Below are 25,260 nucleotides of genomic sequence, written 5' to 3'. Positions count from 1 at the left end.
ATGGCAGAAGGATAATGCAAATTTCATTCCTGAAAGAAAAAGGCAAAATGGTACAGCTTTGTGCTTTTATTTCATATCCTGCAGTGATTTCCTGAAGGCTGGTAGTGAGTTGATTACACTCCAAACCTTCTAATATATATTGATATTGGATGAGGGGGTGGTATTTATTTTCCTTGAATGTTACATGTAGTACATATAAATGTATATAACGCATCCCCGCACACATTCCTAGACGTCTAAATACATGCACAAAAGACTGAATGCTATTCTTTGGTTTCTAGCAAGAAAGAATAACATCTATATCTATTAATAATTATTTAGACATAGATGTAGAATTCAGCCTTTCTTGTGAAATGCAATCACTTGGATAGAAGGGATTCTGTTAAATTTGTTTTTTGTTTTTGTGTACTTACAAACTAATCTGACTTCAGACATAGCCATGGTTATTAAGATTTAAAAATCCATATAGTATTTGACTTACAAAAAACCAAGACCTGTAATTCAAGTAGGCTATAGAAAGAATCAAATACGCATTGTTAAGAAGGAAGCCCAGTAGGCTGAAAAAATTGATTGGAGCATATCAACAGTTGATCTGAACAATTACACCAAACCATTCTAATGTCTCTCTTCATATTCTTCGAATGTCACCTATAAACATTCTAAGTGAAAATGTTATTGAAGTCAAAGTTTTAAGCCCAGGAAACAAAGAGATTGCAATAGATCCCTGATATTTTGTTCTTTGCAATTGATTTACTCTATAATTAGTGCCAGAAGCTATTATTGACTACATCATGTGCTCATAACACTGTGGTCTCTTCTTGTGACTCTCAATCCAAACTGATGGATAACACAGCTGAAACAAAATTCTTCTGCTAAAACAAAGATGTTGAATTATGAAGGAATTTGCAGGAATGACATGATGCTAGTGATTGGTTCATGGGCACCTGATCATAAGGAAACTCTACATCCTATTTTGTGGTTTTCGGTATTGCATAAATTTTGTTAAAGTGTGTGTGTGTGTGTTTTACTTTTATAATAATTTATAGCATTTTGTTTTCAGGAATGTAAATTTACTTCTGTGCAGAATCGGATGATTGTGGCTGTGGCTCAGAGTGAGAGGTGGTGTTGGAGGCAGGCGGCTATAGGTAAATGGGCAGGGAGGGGAAGCCACAGCTGTAAGAGGTAGGCTAGGGAGACGTGAGAGATCAGGGTGAGCATGGGCTCTGAAATGAATATGCCTGTGAGAGTAATCCTAGCAGTAAATTTAGCCAAGTAATGCATTGAATTAATAAACATATTAAGAATCAAGTGATGATAAAATTAAGGTGTCAGGCCAGTAGCATAATCCAGAATCTACTCTGATGATGGTCCATGAGAGCTGACTTGAAATGAATCAGGAGACCCTCCCAGGTAAGGCAGTTACCTCACACTTTTATACCGTCAGGTAAAAGAATCCCCATGACAGAGAGAAACCTACTCCAATGTACATAAGAAAAGGCAAATGAAAATATGTGGGTGGGTTAGGGAGCACAGGCTTTAACCCCAATTGCACTTATAGTCCTGGGTGTCATGAATACATTACCCTGGAGAATAACAAGACATTTCTCTGACAGTCAATGGACAATTCTGACTTTTTATTTTTTTGCTTTTTTCCTATGGGAGGGAAAGCAGAGTTCTATGCCTCCTGGGCTCACAGTAATTAGCTGGGGTGTGTAGTGTATTTAGAGTGTAAACTGTTCTGTCTTTTGTATTGGGGGATGGTGAAAGCTGTTCCTCCCCAGAAAATGTGTTGCCAGGGAGTATCTATTGATTGATTCCTAATTCCTCAAACCTCTGCTGATGTTTTGTGTATGAAGAAATAAAAGTTATAATTTTTGAGAATTGTATAGCACCTCCGTTTTTTTTGTTGTTGTTTTTTTTTTTTTTGCATTTATCTTCAGATAGAGCGGGAGAAAGAGAGGGGGGAAGAGAGAGAGAGAGAGAGAGAAACATCAATGTGAGAGAGACACATTGGTCGCTGGACAAACTGCAACTGAGGTACATGCCCCTAGTGGGAACTGAACCCGGGACCAATGCTCTAACTGCTGAGCCAAACTGGCCAGGGCTGTATAGCCCTTTTGAGGAGACAAGGGATACAAGCATTCATTCATTTTTACATTCAGTCACTGTAGCTATGCTGGATGCCCTGTCTCTAACGGGAAGTGAGATAGGAACATCACTAGCTTCACAGAGATTACAATTGAATAAACGACTGTAATCTATTCTTCTCCGCTGCTCCAAATGCCCCAATGCCCTACCTTCTGGTTTAAACCATTTTTTGTTTTGCAAATACGGATTGGAATAAAATTAAACAATGCCTTATAGTGTTAAAGCTTTGTTAATTTTATAGAATGGTTTCAGCACATTTACTAGTGTCTGGTGAAGAACTGTGATAATTAAAATTCAGCTATACTAATTAAAACAAGTGAACAAAGTCTGTTTAATGTCCTTTTTCTCACATTTTTTAATTTCCTCTTTGCTTACTCCTGACTTTGCAGAATTCTGTAATCCTCACTGGGGTTTTCCTGTCATTAGAGAAATTTATGAAGTTATGCCGTTTAGGAAACCTGGAGGAATTCTGGAACAGTAATATTTAAATAAATTAGGTTCCTTTGGGTTAACTCATTTATATCAATGAATTTAAACCAATATGTATTCTGAAAGTCAAACTTTCATAAGAAATTCTGACCAATGTTTATTGTTTTAATATGCTAAGGTTAAAATGGAGTCCCCATATGCTTCTACAAATCTCCTCAGGAATTAAACGCTTTATTTGTGATATGAAATCAGCTAAATATAAACTGTACAGATCTCTTTCTCTTCCTTCCTCCCTCTCTCTAGAATCAATAAATAAAAAAACAAATACATTCAAAAAATTAAGAAACTGCATAGAAAATAGGAAGAAGGAAATTATACAAAATGCTAATAGGGATTGTCTCTGGGTACTGAGATCAAGAGGTTTATATTTTTCTAAATTTCAAATTTAGCATATAATGTATTTAGAAACCTACAATAATAACAAGTGCTAAATGTGCTCATGGGTTGATATATCTGCCATAGGCAAGACTTTTCTTTAAAAGGTGGTCTCAACTTCCTCTCAAACAATCCATTTACTTTTAATATGGAGGCATCCTTTGGTTCATTTTGCTTTATAAATTAGTGTTTTATTTATTTCTTTAGAACACTAACTCATCATGTCTTTTCTGAATTCATTTGATCCAGTGGAAAGCTCAGCTTCACCTATTTTTTAAAATTAATTAATTAATTAATTTTTGTTACAGATGTTTCTCCTTTTCCCCCCCAAAGATACCTCCCTCTCCCAACCTCCCCACCCTGTCCCCAGCTTTGTTGTCTATGTCCATTGTTCATGCACACATGCATATAAGTTCTGTGGTTTATCTCTCCCCCACCACCCCCTCTTCTGGGGATTGTCAGTCTGTACCCCACTTCCATGTCTCTGGGACTACCCTATTCCTCAGACTGTTATGTTCATTATATTCCACAAATAAGTGAGATCATGTGATATTTGTCTTTCTCTGCTTGGCTTGTTTCGCTTGGAATAATACTCTCCAAGTCCCTCCATGTCTTCTCAAAGGATAAGAGATCTTTCTTTCTTACAGCTGCATAGCACTCCATTTTGTATATGTATCACAGCTTTTTTATCCATTTGTCTACTGATGGACATTTGGGCTGTTTCCAGATCTTAGCTATTGTAAATAGTGCTGCTATGAACATGGGGGTACATATATTCTTTCTGATTGGTGTTTCAGGCTTCTTAGGGTATATTCCTAGAAGTGGGATCACTGGGTCAAATGGAAGTTCAATTTTTAATTTTTTGAGGTAACACCATACTGTTTTCCATAGTGGCTGTACAAGTCTGCATTCCTACCAGCAGTGTACTAGAGTCCCCTTTTCTCCACAACCTTGGCAACACTTGTTTATGTTTTGTTGATGGCGGCTACTCTGACAGGTGTAAGGTGATACCTCATTGCTGTTTTAATTTGCATCTCTCTGATAATTAGTGATGTTTAGCATTTCTTCATATGTCTCTTAGCCATTTGTATGTCCTGTTTGGAGAGGTGTCTATTTAGTTCCTCTGCCCATTTTTTAATTGGGTTCTTTCTCTTCCTTTTGTTGAACTGTATGAGCACTCTCTATATATTGGAAATTAACCCCATTACCAGATTTCAGGTTATACTACAAAGCCACTGTAATCAAAACAGCCCGGTACTGGCACAACAACAGGCAGATAGATCAATGGAACAGAATAGAGAACCCAGAAATGGACCCAAGGCAATATGCTCAATTAATATTTGACCAAGGTGGCAAGAGCATACAGTGGAGTAAAGACAGCTTCTTTAATAAATAGTGTTGGGAAAATTGGATAGCTATATGCAAAAAAATGAAACTAGACCATTAACTTACACCATACACAAGAATAAACTCAAAATGGATAAAAGACTTAAATGTGACTCATGCATCCATAAAAATCCTAGAAAAAATGTAAGCAACAAAATTTCAGACATCATATGCAGCAGAATTTTTAAGGCAACAGAAACAAAGGAGAAAATGAACACATGGGACTACATCAAAGTCAAAAGCTTCTGCACAGCAAAAGAAACAACCACCAAAATGGAAAGGCAACCCACTCTATGGGAGAGCATAATTGCCAATAATACATCAGATAAGGGGTTAATTTTTAATTTCAGCTTCACCTTTTAAATGTAGTCCAGTTTGAAAATATAGCACTGCCCTGTGATTTAGTGTAATATCAATAATGATAGAATAATAATAAAAAAAAATAGTGCCTAGCCCTGGCCGGTTTGGCTCAGCGGTTAGAGCGTCGGCCTGCGGTCCAGAGAGACCCAGGTTCGGTTCCCACTAAGGGCATGTACCTCGGTTGCAGTTTGTCCCCCGCCCTGGTTGGTCGTGGGGGTAGCAGCCACTTGATGTGTCCCTTTCACATCGATGTCTCTCTTTCTGTTCCTCTCTCTACCTCCCACTCTACCTGAACAAAAAATAGAAAGGTGTCCTCAGGTGAGGATAAAAAAAATAGTGCCTTTTACAAAGTGTTGGGGGGCAGTTTGAGGGAAATCATATTTCTACCTGTATGTGTAATTCCCAACCACATTCCTTGCTCCAAGAATGGGAGAAACTTGGTAAGTGGGTCCCAATGAGATGAGAGAAAGAGCTGAGGTTTGGCTTCATGAGTGTGGGAGGACGTTTCAGGCTATGTGCTTTGTACCTGATAAGGGTGTAGGCTTTACAATCTAAAAGCTGCTTTCACTTCCTAACTTTGCCGCGGGATAGCTGTGACCTTTGAGAAATTATTCAGCCTCTCTGAGTTTCCTAATTTGTACAATGTGGAGGATAATTTCTACCTTTTAAAGTTGCTTTGGGCAGGTCATGTGCATAAAATGTTTGCCATGTTGCTTGACACATGTAACTACATTTGGAACAAGGAAAGCCTACCTATGGGGAGAAAAATTCCTACCTACTTTAGGAAAATCAACCTTTCTTAAGAATAATTATCAACTCCGATAGGAAGTCGTACACGTTTGTAACACGGGAGTATTACAAAGCACTATTGGGGTTGAGAATCTTGTTAATGACATTGAGTGGTTGCACAAGCAAGAAATGAGGACTGTTGCCCACACACCAATGAACTTCACCCCTCATCAGTTGTGTGTGGCTGCAGACTTTATTCCTTGTGCTTGATCTTATCTCACTTGGATGCCATCCAAGAGCACACTTAAATAAAAGTCCAACTGTCACATCTTGCTGTTAGCTGAGCAAGTGTAGGGTAAATACTATTAAGGTTAAATGTATTACACTAACCTCAGTTGAATGAGCGACAGGAAGACCAAGAAACACTCAGTGCAAGCAAAGGAACAGCCAATTTTGAAAGCCAAAAATAGAACCTTCTAAACTTAGACCTGGGTTTACTTTGGGGTGTTGGGCTTTCTTACCTGAAATCACAAGAGAAAAACTGTTGAAAGCTGTTACTTCATTTGGGGCCTGTTTATTACCTGTAATTATTCTCTCTATTTTAGATTATGGTTCAGGGTAGTTATATTCCTTTCTTCCTCCTTTTCCTTTTTCATTCTCATCACTAATTATTTACTGAGGATGTGTTAAGACCTAAAAGTTAAGTTTAATTTTTTTTTGTTACTCCTCACCCAAGAATATTTTTCTATTGATTTTTTTAGAGAGAGTGGAAGGGAGTGAGGGAGGGGTAAGGGGGAGAGAGAAACATCCATGTGAGAGAGACACATGGACCCTTACGTGCCCTGATTGGGGTGGGGATGGAACCTCTAGCTTAGGTACATGCCCTTGGCCAGGAATGGATCCCATGATCTTCCAGTGCCCAGGCTAACACTCTAACCACTGACCCACACCAGCCAGGACAATTAAGCTTAATTTTTTTTTTTTAATTTTCTTTCCTTTATTGATTTTACAGAGAGAGGAAGGGAGAAGGAGAGAGAGACAGAAACATTGATGAGAGAGAACTTCAACTGGCTGCCTCCTGCATGCCCCCCACTGGGGATTTGGCCCACAACCTGGGCATGTGTCCTGACTGGGAATTGAACCAGCAACCTCTTGGTGCATGGGTCGACGCTCAACCACTGAGCCACACCAGCCAGACTAAACTTAATTTTAAGAGAACCAAAAATGTAAGACATGACTCCTGCCCTCCATAGCTGTTTGGGCTGGTTAGTTACATATAGAGGGGACAGAATAGCCATAGTAGAAAGGTAGTTTTTTTTTTTATCCTCACCCGAGGACATTTTTCCATTTTTTTATTCAGATAGAGCGGGAGAGAAAGAGAGGAAGAGAGAGAGAAACAACGATGTGAAAAGGACACTTCGAGTGGCTGCCACCCGCATGACCAACCAGGGCCAGGGACAAACTGCAACTGAAGTACATGCCCTTAGCAGGAATTGAACCCAGGTCTCTCTGGACCGCAGGCCGACGCTCTAACTGCTGAGCCAAACCAGCCAGGGCGAAAGGTAGTTTTTGATGATGAATGTCAGAAGAATGTCTATGTAAAATATTCTGTGTTGACAGTTTAGTAAAAGTATAAATTGAGCCTTTAGCTCCCTCCATCCCTAACAGGTGAAACATTTTATTTACCTTCAATTTTTCCAGATCACAGCTGGGCTGCTGCCTTGCTCTACCTTTTCTATAGGCAGTAAAATTCCAAGGTATCATCTGGAATTTGGGAGCCATGCTCCATTAACACTAATGAATGACTCATGGTTAAGTCTTCATGGCTCAGGCTGAAGATCTTTCTGTAGGTATTGGTTCACGTTTCACTTCTGTGGGCATCACACCAGCCTACACTAAAATTGCTTGCATCATTTAACCTGTAAGGGTGTCCAACAAACCTATGATTTATGGTTTGGATATTAGTCTAGGATATTATTGAAAATTTTCCGGTTTCTTGGCTACAGTTTCACATTCAGGCCAAATACATTAATATATTTCCAGCTCCTCATTGTTTCCTGTAGGACTTGAGTCAAGATACTTTATATGTGGAATAATACAGCTTTAAAATTATTGTTCTAACAATCGTGGAATCATGTACATTTACTTCTGAGAGCTAGAGGTTTAGGTTAAACATCCATGACAATTGAATTGCCAGAATGTATAATTTTGTCATTGTATTGATTTGTAAAATAACTTTCAGATTCATAGGCAGGTGGGTGAGCAATTTTTTAGAATACTGTCATGAAAAGCCCAAGGGACTGAAAAAATTATATTTCTATTTTCTACATAACTCTGAATCATTGTTTATATCCATTGTGTCTACTTTGATTGCAAATTTAATGTCAGGAAACATTGTTGAGATGTAAAATTCAAGGTTAATAAGAAGGTGTTCTGTTGTATAATTTAGTCATGAGTCACAGCTTGAGGTCTCATGAGTCCAGCACTAATGAGTCTCCTCCAGATTTTCCTCTAACGCCACAAGATTCTGAATCTCTGAACTGCTGTGTGTGTTTGTGTGCATGTATGTGCGCGCGCGCGCGTGTGTGTGTGTGTGTGTGTGTGAGAGAGAGAGAGAGAGAGAGAGAGAGAGAGAGAGAGAGAGAGAAAGAGGGATTCTTTGTGCCTGTGTGTTTGCCCTTTTGTCTGGGGAACTGGTCCTTGCCAGCATGTTCCTAACAAATCGAATCCCTGTTGCAGTCTGGCTGCTAGATTGAGAGCCATTAATAATTGGCCATTTGTAGCTGTCATAATGATGCTGGGGATTTTCCAGATGGCCTTTCCCTTTCTCATGAGAGGGGCTAAGACTTATACTATTCTCTTTGATGGGGTTTTAATCATGCAGACGTTGCTCATACCCCTTGACCCACAGTAGGGACAGGGCTTGGTTGGTTCATTTCTGGGCTGGGGACAGGCCCATGTCTTGTTTTCCCCAGGACAGGTTCACATGCCTAATAGGGCTTTGACTTTCTGAGAAAGGGACGGGCTTCAGGGGGTGGGGTGGGTAAGAGTAAGGTGTATTAGGATGAAGATGGTAGAAGTAATGTGGTGTTGCAAGTGTACATTTGAAAAGAAAAAAAAAAAAAAGAGAAATAAGTAAACCTGTTGTTAAAGGAACAGAAAGTAGGAAGATGAGAGCATTGTTTCCTTTGGGCCTAATTGCAGGCCAGACAATACAAGTTTAAATTAGGGACAAATGGTAGTTTTATAGCAAATAATTTTCTCACCTATAGCTTTGTTCCCCTTCTTGTCCCAACCATGAACCCAAGAGTAAAAATGGAATGGAATTTTCTGTGAAGTTTTATAGTTAATGTTATCTGAGCAGCGTGATGTGGTGGAGTGGGCACAGTGATAGTGGGAAATGTTTTCCTGTGGAACTAATGAATATTCCAGCATCAAGCTTCCTTCTGCCTCAGTCCTTGTAGTTGGGTTGCCCTTTGACTAAAATCCTGTTCTCTCTGCTTCACAGAAATCTCTGTATTAACGTGACCTTCTTACATACTTTCCCTGACCTGCTCAACTGAACTAAGTTGTCACCTCCCTGCCCTGTGATATCCTCAGTCTGGCTCCTCACTCTGCTCTCTTCTTCCTCATGGCACCCATCGTCCCTGGGTAACTGCTTAATGTCTGCCTCTCTCATCAGAAAGTCAGCTCCAGGAGGCCAGGGACTGTGCCTCTTACTGCTTTACCTTCAGGGTCTAGTATCGGCAGAGATTCAAAAAATATTTATTGAATTAAAGTCTTCATTTCTGACCTTAGGTTCTGCATACAGAACCCGAGCCTCTAGGAAAACATAGCTCTGCTACGCTTGCTGCATTGTCACAGATGCCCTACTCCAAGGGGTGCAACTTTTTCACATTTCTGAAATTAGGATACACATTAAAAATATACATTTAATTAGACAGTGGTTACCACCCATCAAAGCTGCTACTAATTTGATGTACATCTTACAGTGAAATGTACCTTAGAATCAAGGACATTGTGGTAGACAGAATGGCTCCCCAAAGATGTCCATGTCTTTATCCTCAAAATCTGTGAATATGTTACCTTACATGGCAGAAGGGGCTTTGCATATGTGATTCAGTTAAGGATTTTATAGTGGAGAGATTGTCTTGGATTATTCAGGTTGGGCCAAGGTCATCACAAGGGTCTTTATAAGAGGAAGGTAGGAAGATTAGAGTTGGAAAGGAAGATCTGATGGTGCAAGCAGAAATTGGAGTGACGTAGGGCTACAAACCAAGGAATGTGGGCCTCTGGAAGCTGGAAAAGGCAAGGAAATGAATTTCCCCTAGAGCTGCCAGAGGGGCATAATTCTGCCATTTTAGATTTCCACCTCCAGAACTATAAGAGAATAAATATGCATTGTTTTAAGTCACTAAATTTGTGTTGACTGCCCATCAGCTATAGAAAACTAATATAGAAATTTTATTAGAGGCCACAACATGTATTACATTCAGGAATTTTTAAATGTCCAGTTTCATAATCTTCTTGGCATTGCTAAGGTATGTCATTGACTGTCTTTCTGGGACAAAATGTCATTGGTATTTCAGGATCTAGACAGGGTATAGTTGTGGAGTCTTCTGATGTCACTTTGCAGATATTGTCAGTGCCCCTCCCATATTCCCTTGACCTACTCCAGAGGTCACCTGCAGATAGTTCCTATATTAGAGTAACCAGTCATTCCAGTTTGCCCAAGACTTGGGGAGTTCTGAGGATGCAAAACTTTTAATGCTAAGACCAAGAAATTCTTGGGCAAGCTGGGTTGGGTTGTTCACTCTACCTATCCATGGGGATTTTACCTTCATATAATGAGGACATTCTCTAGCCATAGGCACCTCCTCATCTTATATACATAGTAGAAGTTAACACTGCAGAGGCATCTCTTAACCAATGAGGGATGAGAGTTGGTGGGTATGTGTCCAGATTCCCTGCCTCTCAGTGGAAATGTTCCGAAGCATGTTTCATGCAATCTCCCAGAGGGTCCCCTCCAGGATTGAGCTCTAATTATCTATAGCACCCACTAGTGACTCTGTTATTGGCTTTTCTTGTTACATTGTCTTCAACCCTTACCAAGCTTCCTGGATTACTTCCTAAATAAATGTTTTTACAAAAACCCAGTCCTTGCCTTAGGGTCTGTTTTTGGATGAGCCCAAACAAGGACATCACCCTAGACTTAAGAGTCTTATGTGATGAAGTCCAAAATCCTTCACATGGCCCCAAACATCTGGACCCTGTCTTCCCCACTAGCTTTATTCTTGCTCTCTTCTCTTTCTCACCAACTAACATCCAACCACACCAGCCATTATTCAGAATCCAGTCTGCTCCAGATTTCTTCCTCATCTAGGCCATTTTGTTCCTCTTGCCTGAGTGTGCCAAAGTCATGTTCATCCTTTAGGCCCCCACTCAAATCTCACTTCATCATGGAGGTTCCCATGGCTCACCTGCACTTTTCCTTTGTGACACTTACTACAAATGAAATAAGTTAATTATTTTATTGGAGGATGATTATCTCTTTATATGTGGGTCTTGAAAAGAACTTGAACCTACTAGTATTATATGGTATTGGTATAAAGTAAGGTTTATGGGAAAATAACAGGCAGAAGGGTCAGAGTTGTCATCTGGCCAGCTAGTTGAGATGCATGCTAGCCTAGGCACAGCTGGACAAATTGTGGAAAGTTCTCCCAGAGAAGAATTCTGCTATGTACCACTATATCTATCTATCTATCTATCTATCTATCTATCTATCTATCTATATCTATATCTATATATCTATATCTATATCTATCTCTATACGCATATATACATATATAGATACATATATATATATATATATTTATTTGTTGTTGTTCTTTGTTTTTTAATCCTCACCTGAGGATATTTTTATATTTTTCTTCAGACAGAGTGGGAGGGAGGGAGGGAGAGAGAAACATTGATGTGAGAGGGACACATTGACTGGTTGCCTCCTGCACAACCCCTACCAGGACCAGGGACAAACTGCAACTGAGGTACATGTCCTTGACCAGAATCAAACCCACAAATCTAAGCTCTAAGCAAAACCAGCCAGGGCCCACTATATATATTGATAAGGTAACTGTGAGGAGGCAGGGGACATCTAGTCAACCAGTGAGAGTAGAAGCTTCCTGGACAGAGAGATAGTCTTATTAGGCCAGAGCTTAGCTAGATGTTATCATTCAGTTTTTAAATAGAAAGTACCATCAGTCAAAGAACTGAGTCCAGACTTTCAACATATGTATATTTATTTATAAGTTTGTACATCTACTACTGTCAAGCTAAATGTCAAAGAGTAGAGAAAATTATTTCCTTTTTGAGATAATCATAAACAAAAATAAAAATTGGCAGACCTTTAAAACTAAAAAATTAGTAGGTAAACAGGGTACTTGCCTCCTCCCACAACCACATCAAAATTACAAATAAACCACAGAACAACCATCATTCAGAGCTGCCTAACATCAAGCTGAATGGAAGTTCTACAACTAGAAAATTGAAGATGAAGCCACATGGAGACTGGTAGGAGGGGTGGAGGCGTGGTTGGGCTAGTCCCACACCCATGTGTGGTGGATAAAAATCAGGAGGATACCTTGGCTGGGAAGGTCCTCCCTGAGGAGTGAGGGGTACCCATCCCACACCATGCTCCCAGCTCAGGGTTCCAGTGCCAGGAAGAGAAGTCCTCATAACTTTGGCTGTAAAGAACAGTGGGAACTGAGGCTGAGGGAGGCTGAGGTGGCTGGAGTTCCAAGCAGTTCCTCTTAAAGGGCCTACACACGTACTTACTTGAACTTGCTCCTTCTGGGCTCCAGCATTGGGGAGGCAGCTTGAAAGGCACCAGATGTGGAAGAACAGAATTGTTCGGCATTGGGGCGAGAGCTGAAGGGGCAGTTTTCTCCTGGACAGACTTGCTGTGGGAGGCCGTTGTTCCTTTGGTGAGCCCTTCCCTGGGGCAGCAGACGGCCACTATATCTGGGACTCCAGCAACCTGGCTCACATGGTTTGCCCTGCCCTGGTGATTACCTGAAGCCCGGCCCCACCCAACCTTCAGGCCCATCTGAGCTGTTTCCAGTGGCTTCATTATAGGATTGGCCTGTCTTGGATCCTGCTTCAGATTTTCCTAAAATTTCTCAAACAAGTAGCACCTGGTCTCAGCGAGCCCCATACCTCTTAAATAACCCCAGACCTGGCACCAGAAGCAGCCAACCTTGGTTCACAACTTGGCTTTACCTGGGCACCTCCAAGCCCAGCACAAGAAGCAGTCATTGGCAGATCGCTTTGTACCTTAAACCTGGTGGCTCTTGCGTCCACACTCAAGGAGTAGACTCAGTGGGTACCAGAGCCCTGCTGAAGTAAGTTTTTCTCTGTGTGGTGGACCCCCGCACCACTGATCCCCCAAGGGAGTCAGAGGCCAGTGGTCAGTGGGCACAGCCAGTCCTCACAGCTGATCAACCTGAGTAAATCTCTCCCACTGATGTGCCATCAGCAATCAAGACTCAATTACAGCAGAAGGGTGTACAGTCCACACTATGGGTGCACCTTGAAGGCCCAGCTAGAGTGATCAAGGAGGCTGTGCCACTGGATCCTACAGGATACTTACAATAATAGGCCACCCTCCAAAGCCTAGGAGACATAACAACTCTACCTAATACATTGAAACAAACACAGGGAAGCAGCCCAAATGAGGAGACAAAGAAATATGTCCCAAGTGAATGATTAGAACAACATTCCAGGAAAAGAACTAAACAAAGGGGAGGTAAATAATTAATCAGATGCAGAGTTCAAAACACTGGTTATAAGGATGCTCGAGGAACTTAATGAAACCTTCAAGGAACTTAAGGAGAACTCCAAGGAACTTAGTGAGAACATCAACAACATAAAAAAGGAACAGTCAGAAATGAAGGACGCACTAACTGAAATAAAGAATAATTTACAGGGAATCAATAGTAGAGTAGGTGAAGCCAAGAAGCAAACCATCAAATTGAAATATAAGGAAGCAAAAAACACTCAATTAGAACAGCAAAAAGAAATAAGAATTCAAAAAAATGAGAACAATGTAAGGAGTCTCTGGGACAACTTCAAGTGTACCAGCATTTGCATCATTGGGGTGCGAGAACAAGATGAGAGAGAGCAAGAAATTGAAAACCCATTTAAAAAATAATGACAGAAAACTTCTCTAACTTGGTGAAGGAAACAGACATACAAGTTCAGGAAGCACAGAGAGTCCCAAACGAGATGAACCCAAAGAGGTCCACACCAAGATACATCATCATCAAAATGCCAAAGGTTAAATACAAAGAGAGAATTTTAAAAGAAGCAAGAGAAAAGCAGTTAGTTACCTACAAGGGAGCTCCCATAAGACTGTCAGCCAATTTCTCAAAAGAAACTTTGCAGGCCAGAAAGGAGTGGCAAGAGATATTCAAGGTGATAAAAAGCAACAGCCTACAACCAAGATTACTCTATCCTGCAAAGCTACCATTAGAATTGATGGCCATATAAAGAGTTTCCCAGACAAGAAAAATCTAAAGGAGTTCATCACCAGCAAACTAGTATTATAGGAAATGTTGAAGGGTCTTCTTGAAGGAGATGAAGAACAAAAATATGAACAATAAAATGGCAATTAATACATATATATCAACAATTGAATCTATAAATAAAATGAGCAAGCAGAACAGAAGCAGACTCATAGATACAGAGAAATTTTTGTTGCTTGCCAAATGGGAGGGGGATGGGGGGATTGGTGATAAAGATGAAGGAATTAAGTAGTACGAATTTGTTGTTAGACTGATGAACCTCAACGGGAAGGAGGGAGGGAGGGCAGGAAGAAATAAGCCAAAAAACTTCTATGCTTATATGCATAACCAATGGACACAAACAGTAGTTTGGGGAAGGCAGGAGGGGGTCAATGGGGGAAAAAGAGGGGACATCTGTAATACACTCAACAATAAAGATAAGTTTTAAAAAAAATGAGAAGTTGTGAAATTTCTTTGCACATCCTAATAGATCATTTTGTGTGTATCCTGGTGTGCACGTTCCTCTCAGTGGGGATTCATGTTCTAGAGCAGTGCTTTCATGAGCAGACAAACCCCAGGAGCTGGTTCACAGGAAGACTCTGATTTGGTATGTCTGTATGGGGCCTGGGATTCTTCATTTCTAACTAGCTCCCAGGTGGTGCCAATGGAATTGGTTTGTGAATCATACTTTGCATAGTCAGGCTCTCAAGTGTCTTGCTGCCCAAATATTTATAAATCACAGAGATTTAGATGCTCAGGTTAAACACAATGATATGGTATTTCTATTTAGGGGAATAATTATCTTCTGTCTCATAGTTTGCTATTCCCAGGTGGAATCCGTGCAATGTGTGTGACCTTCGCCACATTGTGGAATGATTGCCCATTGAAAATACAATATTGAGGGACAGCAGGGCAAGGTACAGGTTTGTTGATCCTTCATTTCTTTTGGCCTTTAAAATCTAATAATCTGTTCTTATTCCTCTGAAAAGATGGCAAAAACACATCAAGCCCCGTGAAGAGGCTCTATGCTGGATGCTTTTCACGTGCCATTTCATTTCAGATCTGGCTCTAATGGCAGAAACCAGTGTGAATACAAAGAGACGTGCTATGTTGTGTGTGTGTGTGTGTGTGTGTGTGTGTGTGTGTGTGTGTGTGAGAGAGAGAGAGAGAGAGAGAGAGAGAGAGAGAGAGAGAGACTCAGCCTTCTCTTCTGACCCTCTGACCTGCCATTCTCACTCCCTGTGCTCAGGGATGCGGTGAGCACTACCCAGTTAGTGACAGAATCCGAGTGATTTGTAGGCATTTTTGTGCTGATTGTCTTGCCCTCTAGGCATGAGCAGTGTTGTATCAGGAGGGCAAGAGTTTCCAAATAGATTTAATATTCCTTGTATGAGCTTCAACCATCTGCCCGCCAGCTCTCAGTGTGAGCATAATATATGTTTGCAGAATCAAACACAAAGAGCCTGGTTTTTTCCTCTTTTTCCCCCAAAGCCTTTTACTTTGGATCATTTGTATTTTCTTTGTCTTTTGGGGTAGGTTACCAGGGTCACCCTCTTTATAATTATATTTGCTTTCATTTTATTTTCTGATGCCTCTGGCATATTTAAATAATTGGTTTCCCCTTGTCTGATCTCCATGTACTCCCGCCCCAACAGAACTATGCGCTTGAAATTAATAAGTATCTGTGAAATCTGGTGATGCACCGTGAGGTGGTTGGGATGGAACTGCAGGCATCTCAATGGGTGCTGATTAGACCCTGGACATCTGACAGTCCTTCCCAGGCTCAATCCGAATGCTGTTTTTCTGGCTGGTGAAATATTAACTTATTTCTTCCTTCAGGGGCAATCTTGTGACTATCGATGGGCCTGTCCTAGTAGCTATAGCTGGTTATGGGACTGAAGTTATTTGGATGTTGAGTGTCTTCGACCTGGAACCCTGTGTCATTTAAGGTAATTGAAATATAAAGATCTTAAACTCTGAAAGTGATGAAAATAAGCCAATCAAATGGAATTCTTAACTTAAAATCCCACTTAAGCTAGAGAAATTTGGCAGGAGATTTGGAAAGCTCTTTAATTTATAGGAAAATTGGGTGTAGACACTACTGGAACTCTCTTAGCATTGCTCAGCAATCACATGTTGGGCAGGAGGTGAGCTTGGAGCACTCTTCTGTGCAGGCTTGAGGGCACCAGGGTCAAAATTCTTCTGTTCTGCTCATTTTTATTTAGTCAGCACACTCTGCCTTGTTTTGCATTGGACAGTGTATATTTAAAAACTGCTTCCTCTTCAAACTCACTTCACATTCACTTCTCCCTATGGGAGTCGGGGGTGAGAGGAGGGGGTGTTGCTGAAAGAGCCCAATCCCTTACTGCTCTTCTCCTCGTCTAATGATGAAGGGATGTGGGGGAAGGCTGTGGGCTCTGGAGGACTGACTGGATGCCTGGTCAGGCTTCACCTCTCTCTAGCCGCATGACCTTGGGAAGGTAATAAGCATCCCCGTGCTATATTTCCTTCAGTTTTAAAGTAGGGATTATAATAGTGTTACCCGAAAGTTGATGAAATGATCAAATATAATAACGTATAATGATATATGCAAAGTGCTTAGTGCAGTGCCTCCCGCATACCACCCTGTTGGCTCCTGTTACTGTCATTACAGAACGGAAATGAAGCAGGCAGAGAAAGGGGAGTGGAGAGGCCACATCACGACTTGCGCTGTATGGCTGTGGGAGATGTTTCTGAAACACACCTCTAACTGGAGAATCGAGGGGTCAAGGCCGACAGGGGAAGGGACAAAGAAAATGGAAATCATATCTATTTTTAAAGCTTTGATTTAAATATGTGGCTGTTATAGAACTCATGGAGCTGTGTGGTGGGATGGGAACCATTCCTTCCTTTCAGGGTGGTGCAAGATTAACCTTGCCCGCTCCTTCCCCCAACGCCCCGGTGTCGATTTGGTCTGACTTTGAGTCATCTTTGAATTGTATTGGTTGTGAGACTGATGGAGCTTTAGGGGTGACCTTGTCTAGACTCCTTAATCTCACTGAAGATCTAATGACGATCTGGGGGCCTCTGTGGGTAGTTAGGACGAAACCAGCCTTCGGGGAATGGCGTGCTTCTGGCCAAAGCCAACAGCCTGACCGTTCACTTGTTCAGCTATCTTTCACGCGCGCTTTCACAGATAGGCCACACCAACTGGGATGGCAGGCCAGGCAGAGGAGGGGTGTGGAGCAATGCACGGCAAACAGAAATGGTATTTACCTCAAGTGCCTTCCTGGCTATCCTTTAGCTTCCTGGAGCCTTGTTCCCCTTGGAGGATCCAGGTGGTCATGTGTTCATCTCTCTCCCTGCAGCAGCTTTGCTTTTCAGTACTGGTTCCCTCTCTCTGCTCCATTGTTTGTGGTCTCTGTGGCCACGCTTGCTCACTGGGTGGTGCCACGGTCCTCTGCCTGGTGTTGGCCACAGTCCTACTTGCTACAGCCCATCAGTGCACTTGGCTCCAAGGGATCCATATTGATGCCACTCTTCTTTCTCAGGTGGCTTTGGCTCTCTACCCCTGAGCTCTCATTCCTAGGGTTATGGTGCAGTCTTCATGCCACCATGGGTTTTGTTGTTATGTAGCATCAGTCTTCTCATTGTCATGGGCGTTGACTTAGGACTCCCACTGTCACCATGATGAATCAGGTCCTTTCCCTTGAGCTAACGACTCAAATATTAAGCCCTAAACTGGGGGGAGGTGTGGCTAATTCTCTTAGTCTCCTATCACATGTATAATATTGCAGCTTTTCCATTTATTGATTCAATTTATCCAGGCTTTACCTCTCTTGTGAGTTATAACATGAGTTCCTTCCAAGGCTGGGGTGGTATATTGATATTACACTGAATGTCTTACCTCTTAAACAGCCTAACTCCATTTTGTGCTGACCATCAGCCAATTATATTGGCCCAAACCTTGACTCTTTCCCACATTGGAATCTGTCTTCTTCCCATCCTTGACAGCCAGGGCAGGGCTGGGAGGGTCAGGTGTATCTGTTTATTCATTAAAGAGCCTCTGGCCATCAGCCTCAAATATCCTAGAAGATTCTTCCAGGAAGCCCCATTATAGCTTTTCAAATAAGTACACCTTGGGAGCTCGCTGTGCCAGGACCAAAACACAACGTTCCTGCATCAGAGTATGTTGTGGGGGTGGTACCTCAAGGATAGGATGCTGGGTTCCCCTTCATCTCTCTCTCTTTCTTTCATTTTGCACCTAGCTCAAAGAAAAGTACTGTTTTTCAGGGAAAAATTTCAGCCCTGGCATGATTTAAGAAGATTTGGAGTTTCATGCAATGGGCATGACTCAGTGAAAAGAGCGTGGGCTGCCCTGGCCAGTTTGGCTCAGCGGTTAGAGCATCACCGTGGACCAAAGACTTGCAGGTTTGATTAGAGTCAAGGGTACATACCTGGTTGCAGTTTGGTTCCAGCTCTGGTCAGGGTGTTGTGTGGGAGGCAACAAGTCGATATGTCTCTCTCATGTCGATGTTTTTTTTTTCCCTCTCTCTCTCTCTCCCCCACTCTATCTGAATATAAATGGAAAAATATCTTCAGGTGAGGATTAAAAAAAAGAAAGAGTGTGGGCCATCAGGAGACTTAGAATATGGCCCCCACTCTGCTAATATAATGTGTAAACTTGGATAAAACCTTAACCTTTTTATGCTTCAGATTCTATAAAGTGGGGTGGGGGAGGGGAAATGTTGGATTGGACTAAATTCTTAAAAACACTCTCTTTTTTGATGGAATTGGGCTTTTAGTAAATAGGGAAGGAAAAGGTCTGGTATATGTTAGGCTTTTCTACCCACCTTCTTGAGAAGGCAGAATGGGGGCTCAGACTGAAGCCATATGCTTGCTTGTTGTACCAAGAAAGAAGTGAGGAAATTATTAAGTTTCGATCAATAGCACTACTTGAACACAGAAGATGGAACTATTCTCCCCCAAATTATTTTGATTGCTGCCAGTAGCTGCTATTTGGTGTGAAATCCTCTCAGATCATCCAAAAGCCAAAGGAACACACAGTGCCTGAAAATATATTGTAATTGGCACCATTGTAACTCTGTGCAGTGTGTGATCTTAGCTGGAAGGCGGGAGGTTGTAGGATAACTTGTAATCTAGTTTTCTTTGTTGTAAAACAGAATGTTACCATTGTATTCCCGTGGAATAATAATTATAACATCTCAGACAAATAGCGGCCTTTCTCAGGAGGCGCTTAAAGAGCTCAATAGACACTCAGTCAGCCTTGTAAGCACAGTAAAATCCGGCTTGCTTACATTTCTCTCAACTGAAAATTCCTATTAACCAGCGTTTCCCCTCATTCGTCCTATCAGGATAAATGATTTTTATGCTAGTGAATCTGACAACCTGAGACACAGAAGTGCCTTCTGAATCATCAAAGAATTACAAAACCTTTGGTAGAGTTTCAGTGTTAACTGCAATTTCTGACAACCTAAGTTTTTGAAAAGTGGAAATTCATGTGTTGTAGAGACTATAATTAGTTGAAAGAGTTGATTAATCAGACTGCTCTACTTTCTGACCACAATGAAGTACAGTATTTACAGTAACTGCAGTTCTTCCTGAGAGCTGCAAAGGAAGCAAAGCAAATGAAGGGAGTTTTCTTTATGGGTAAGGATAAAAAAATACTACTCATTCTGGGCAAATGATCATTTCCAGGCCTTTATTCATAAACTTCTACATTAGCTTCTAAACTAAATGAAAAGAGAAAGTCGGTAAGTTTTAAAAATAGATTATATTTGCTTTTTATGTTACCATTCCCAATGTTGAGAACTAGACAGTCAGCTCTTACAGCAAAGATAAGTGTCATTCAAATCAAATTTTGGTCCAGTAGATTCAGGCCATTCTAAATGTTTTATTAAAGGAGTAAGATCTTAAATCAGTTAAGATTAACTTGATAACTTTTTAAGAAAATATATTTTTACTGACTTTTTAGAGATGGAGGGAGAGAGATATAGAAATATCAATTAGCTGCCTCCTGCAAGACCCCCATTGTGGATGGAGCCTGCAACCCTGGCATGTGTCCCCACTGGGAGTCAAACTGGGACTTCTCAGTCCATGGGATGATGCTCAGTCCACTGAGACACACTGGCCGAGCTTGATAACTTATTTAAATGTCCAAATTCTTAATGATGGGATCTTAAAAAAAAAAAAAAAAGTATTAGAATTGGTGTTTTGCTCAGGTTCACTGCAAAGGATAGAAAATTCAGGAATGTGTGAAAAAGAAAATAAAAACAATCCATATTCTATCACCCAAAGAGAACTATTATTGCCTCTTTGTATATTTCCCTTCATTTTCCTCCTCTTTATATGTGTGAACATTTTACAATGTTAGCCCATACTACATGCACTGCATGCTCTCCCCCACCAACATTACATAAAGGATATTTTCTAGGTCAGTAAATAGTCTTTTATTTACTTTATTATGACTATATTTATTTTTAAAAAATTATTTTAGAGAGAGGAAGAGAGAGAGAGAGAGAGAGAGAGAGAAACATTGTTTTGTTGTTCCACTTATTTATGCATTCATTGGTTGCTTCTTGTGTGTGCCCTGACCAGGGATCAAAACTGCAACTTTGGTGTACTGGGAAGATGCTCTAACCAACTGAGCTACCTGGCCAGGGCCTGACTATATTTATGAACTATAATATATTAAAGCAAGCTCCTATTTTTGAATTTTATATGGTTTATAATTTGGGCATATAAAGCTGCAACAAGTCTCTTTTTTTCTTTTAATCCTCACCCGAGGACATTTTTGCATTCATCTTCAGACAGAGCGGGAAGGAGAGAGGGAGGAAGAGAGAGAGAGAAACATCAATATAAGAGAGACACATCAACTGGTTGCCACCCACACAACTCCAACCGGGGCCAGGGACAAACTGCAACTGAGGCACGTACCCTTAGTGGGAACTGAACCCAGGTCTCTCTGACACACTAACTGCTGAGCCAAACTGGCCAGGGCCAAGTTTCTTTTCTTATTTGTTTTTCTGTCCATCTACTTATTCAATCAATTTTTTTTTTATCCTCACCCGAGGATATTTTTCCATTTTTTGTACAGATAGAGTGAGAGGGAGAGAGAGACAGAAACATTGACATGAAGGGACACATCGAGTGGCTGCCACCCGCACGACCAACCAGGGCCGGGGACAAACTGCAACCGAAGTATGTGCCCTTAGCGGGAACCGAACCCGGGTCTCTCCGGACCGCAGGCCGACGCTCTAACCGCTGAGCCAAACCGGCCAGGGCTCAATCAATTTTTATTGAGTGCTGTGTGCCAGGCTCTGGGCCAGGAGTTGAGGATATATCATTAATAACAACCCTCCTAATACTTAGCATTTATGACTATTACTTACTATGGATCAGGTACTTTATTCATACTAGTATATTAATTATATGAACATAATAATCATTCTAATTTAGTGTAATATGATAGTCTTAATTAATTAAATTCTTATGAGGTAGGTATTTTTATTATTTCTATTTTACAGATAAGGAAATGGAGGCTTAGAGAGCTGAAGTGACTTGCCCAAGATCACCCGGTTGGAACATAGCAGAACCAGAATTCAAACTCCAGTCCTGCTCTTTTGACCACAGTGGTTTCTGTTTTAGTAAAAAGACACTTACTGGTCCCTACGGGTACGAAGTAACTTTAAATGTAATAATCTAATAATCTTCCAGTGATTCTGAGAGTAAATTCTAGAAATGGGAGTCTAAGTCAGCGTACGAACAATCCTCCTAGTGAAGAACACTGTGGTCAAGGTCCTAAATGGAGGAGGACTGGAAATGATGAGATTATTTATTTGTTCAATTTGCCTTTTTGGGGGGGGGGGGGATGTGGAGCTGGATCTCTGTTCTTACTTTACCAGCAAGGTAGAGCTGGAAATCGTCTTGGTAGTGGCAGACCTTGGAGAAGGTCTGGGCAACGTTTTCGCTCTCAAAGCTGGGTCAGTGGGTGTCTGCCCTTCAGAAATGTTTATTTCCTTTTGACATGGCAAGATTTAAGATGGCAGAGGGGAGGAGGCATGGAGAGGAAGACCTCATCAAAGGAATGAGTCTAGATCACAAGTATAGCCTCCTAAGAAGAATATCGTCACAAGAAAATGCCTCTGCTCACTAATAATCACCAGTTCAATTAGATTTTCTCATTTCAGATAGTATTTATTTATTATTTTTTTCTCCTCCCTCGAGGACTTTTTTTTAAATTTGTCTTCAGATAGAGTGGGAGGGAGAGAGAGGGGAAGAGAGAGAGAGAAACATTGATGTGAGAGACACACATTGACTGGTTGCCACCCACACGATTCCAACTGGGGCTGGGGACAAACTGCAACCGAGGTGTGTGCCCTTAGCAGGAACCAAACCTGGGACTCTCTGGTCCATGGGCCAATGCTCTAACTGCTGAGCCAAACTGGCCAGGGCTCAGATAGTATTTAGAGCAGCCACTATTTTTTTTTGCAAGCAAACCATAAATTATTCACATATGGCAAGTGATTACCTGTAAACATTTCTTCTATTCTTCATTATCGCCACACTTCTTCTCAAGTTGTATTTTCCCAAATAAATATTACCTGTCCTTTGCCACCTTTCTGTGATGCAATATCATATAATAGCAAAAGTACAGACTTGGTTGGCAGCTGTGCTAGGTTTGATCCTGGCTCTGCCACTAACCTGCTGTGTGGTGTTGGGCAATCTTTTTGATTCTCAGTTTCCCACCTTTAAAATAATACAAAGTTGTAGTGACAATCAAAGTAGGCGACATGAGTAGAAAAAAAAAAATAGCTAACTTTTATTGAATGCTTAAAATAAATTTTACAAAGTAAAACACTGCTCCAAGTGAATAAAATACACACATTTACTAACTCCTCAAAACAATTATGATAACCTAGATTCTAGATAGCTCTTGTGGCTTTCACCCCTGGTGATTATGTTACATTATGTGGCCAAACGTTGAAGATGTAATTAAGGTGACTAATCAGTTGACCTTAAACGAGGTAGATTATCCAGGTGGGCCTAGATATTATAATCATACAATCACATGAGCTCCTTAAAAGCAGACAGTTTGTTCTGGCTGTTAGCAAAAGAGGAGGTTGGAGAGATTTGAAGCATGAGAAGGACTCGGTGCAGTTGCTGCTTTGAAGATGGAGGGAGTCACACAAGAAAGAGCCTGAGCAAGCTCTAGGAGCAGAGGGCCAGCCCCGGATCCCAACCAACAAGGGAACAAGGACCTCAGGCCTAAAGCTGCAAGAAACTGCATTCTGCCAACAACCTGAACGACAACAACCTGAATGAGTTTGGAAGGGAATTCTTCCCAGAGCCTCCAGTTAGGGTCCAGCTAGCTGGCATCTTGGCTTTAGCCTTGTGAGTCCTTAAGAAGAGAATCCACTTGAGCCCATCCAGACTTCTAACCCACAGAACTGTGAGAGAATAAAAGGGTGTTGCTTTAAGATGTTAAGTTGTGAGAGCAGTGGAGAACTAATATAAACCACATATAGTAGCTACCTTTAGTATTATGCCCACTTTGCAAATGAGGAAACTGGAGCACAGGGGAGTAAAGTCACTTGCCTGAAGTCTCACAGCTATTACATATCAGAAGTGGGGTTTAAATTCAGGTAGTCTCTCCCCAGAGCCCATGCTCTAACAGAGGGACACAGTCCCTGAGACAATTGCAGGTACTCATTGCATATTTGTTTCCCTTTCCTTTTCTGTTTAGTGCAGCCCAGAGGGCACCTAGCTAGCACATTGCTTGATTTTGATATAACAAACCTGAATAAACCAGAGATTTTATGTTTTTAATAATCTCTTTACTATAAAAAATACTCAACTGAGTTTGAGAAGCACTGAGCTGCCTGCCATATTCAAACAAATTTAATGCTTTTTCTTCCCATTTTCTCCCCTAAACTCACTGTGAGTTTGCTGTACCAGCTAAAATTCTGGAATGAAAATCAGGATATCTGGAGTCATCTATTCATCACCATCTATCCAACCATCCATCTTCTATTCAGTCAAACAAGCATTCATAGAATGCTCCTCTATGCCTGGAGTCTCTAATACAATGTGACTTGGTGAATTATTAGGCATGTTCCTAGTTCTGTTTTCCTTGCATATGAAATTAGGTGATTTGACAAAACTTTCTCCAAGGTCTCTGTCACCAATCTAAGGCTTTACAGTCCTTGTATGTGCTGACCTGGGGATTTAACAAGATAGGGCAGTGTTTCTCAAAATCCAGCCTGAGTACTGCCTGCATCAGAATCTCCTGGGTGCCTAATAAAAAAGCAGATCTGATTTTAACAAGCTCTCCAGGTTAATCTAATGCACACCAAAGTCTGAAATGTACAGCTAGAGAGAGGCAATGTAAATGATAACATAGGGCTTGTGTCCTAAAAGTCTCTCTCCTATTAAAAGACAAGCCTTATAGGTTTGGAAAGAACAACAGGGCCACACCTGTCTGTTATCAGTCTCCTGGCCATGCCCATCCTCCCCCATCCCCGAACCCCACTCCAGCCAAGGCTGGGGAGGTCAGCTGTAACGGTGATGATGGAGTATTTCTGGCCTAGCCCCTGTGCCTACAAAATCACCGTTCCCCTTCTGGGGTTTACCTGTGCCTGCCCCATTCCATAACAGAGGTTGACAGGAGGGAGTGCCTCTTCCCAGGCTTCAGGAGCCCTGTCCCTTCCGAAAGGGAGGGTGGGGCTGGCGCTGGCCGGTGGGGGAGGCCCTCTGGGCTGCTGGCGCCTTGCGGCTGTAACTCGCCGGGGTCAGGCAGCAGCCGGAACATTGCCTTTTCCACCTCCATTAGCACGGAGGAGGGGAAACTAGGGAAGTGGGTCAGCACCGCGGGCCCGCAGGGGCAGATCCTCCCCCGCCGTCGCCTCCCGTTCTCCCGCCGAGCGGAAGGCCTCCGCTGCAGCCGAGCGGTGTCGCTGCGGTGTCCGCGCCCCGGGCTGGGCCGGCCGGTGCCTGCGCCGCTGCGTTGCCGACCGGCTGCCCTTGCCCGCACGCGGCCGTCCGCCCTGCGGCGCTGTGGGCCCTCCCGCCACCCCCTCGGCGGGGCCCTCCCTTACTATGGTAATAGTGACATTCAGCGGGAAAGGCTAGCGCGGACCGCGGAGCCGGGATCCCGCCGTGCGGGAGGCTAGGTCGGCAGACGGGACTGCGCGCCCCGGCGCCCGGGCTGCGGCGG

At 41.9% G+C, this 25,260-nt stretch overlaps 1 pseudogene; it reads right to left on the bottom strand.

The window, feature by feature from the left end:
• The window catches only part of LOC118627528, a 103,942-nt pseudogene extending 79,069 nt beyond the window's left edge, over positions 1 to 24,873 (bottom strand).
• Positions 24,874 to 25,260: the final 387 nt, after the last annotated feature.

This window comes from Molossus molossus, unplaced genomic scaffold, assembly GCF_014108415.1.
Source record: "Molossus molossus isolate mMolMol1 unplaced genomic scaffold, mMolMol1.p scaffold_m16_p_1, whole genome shotgun sequence".
Lineage (NCBI taxonomy): Eukaryota > Metazoa > Chordata > Mammalia > Chiroptera > Molossidae > Molossus > Molossus molossus.
Note: the sequence above shows the minus strand (reverse complement) of the source record. Positions and strands in the feature narration are given on the sequence as shown.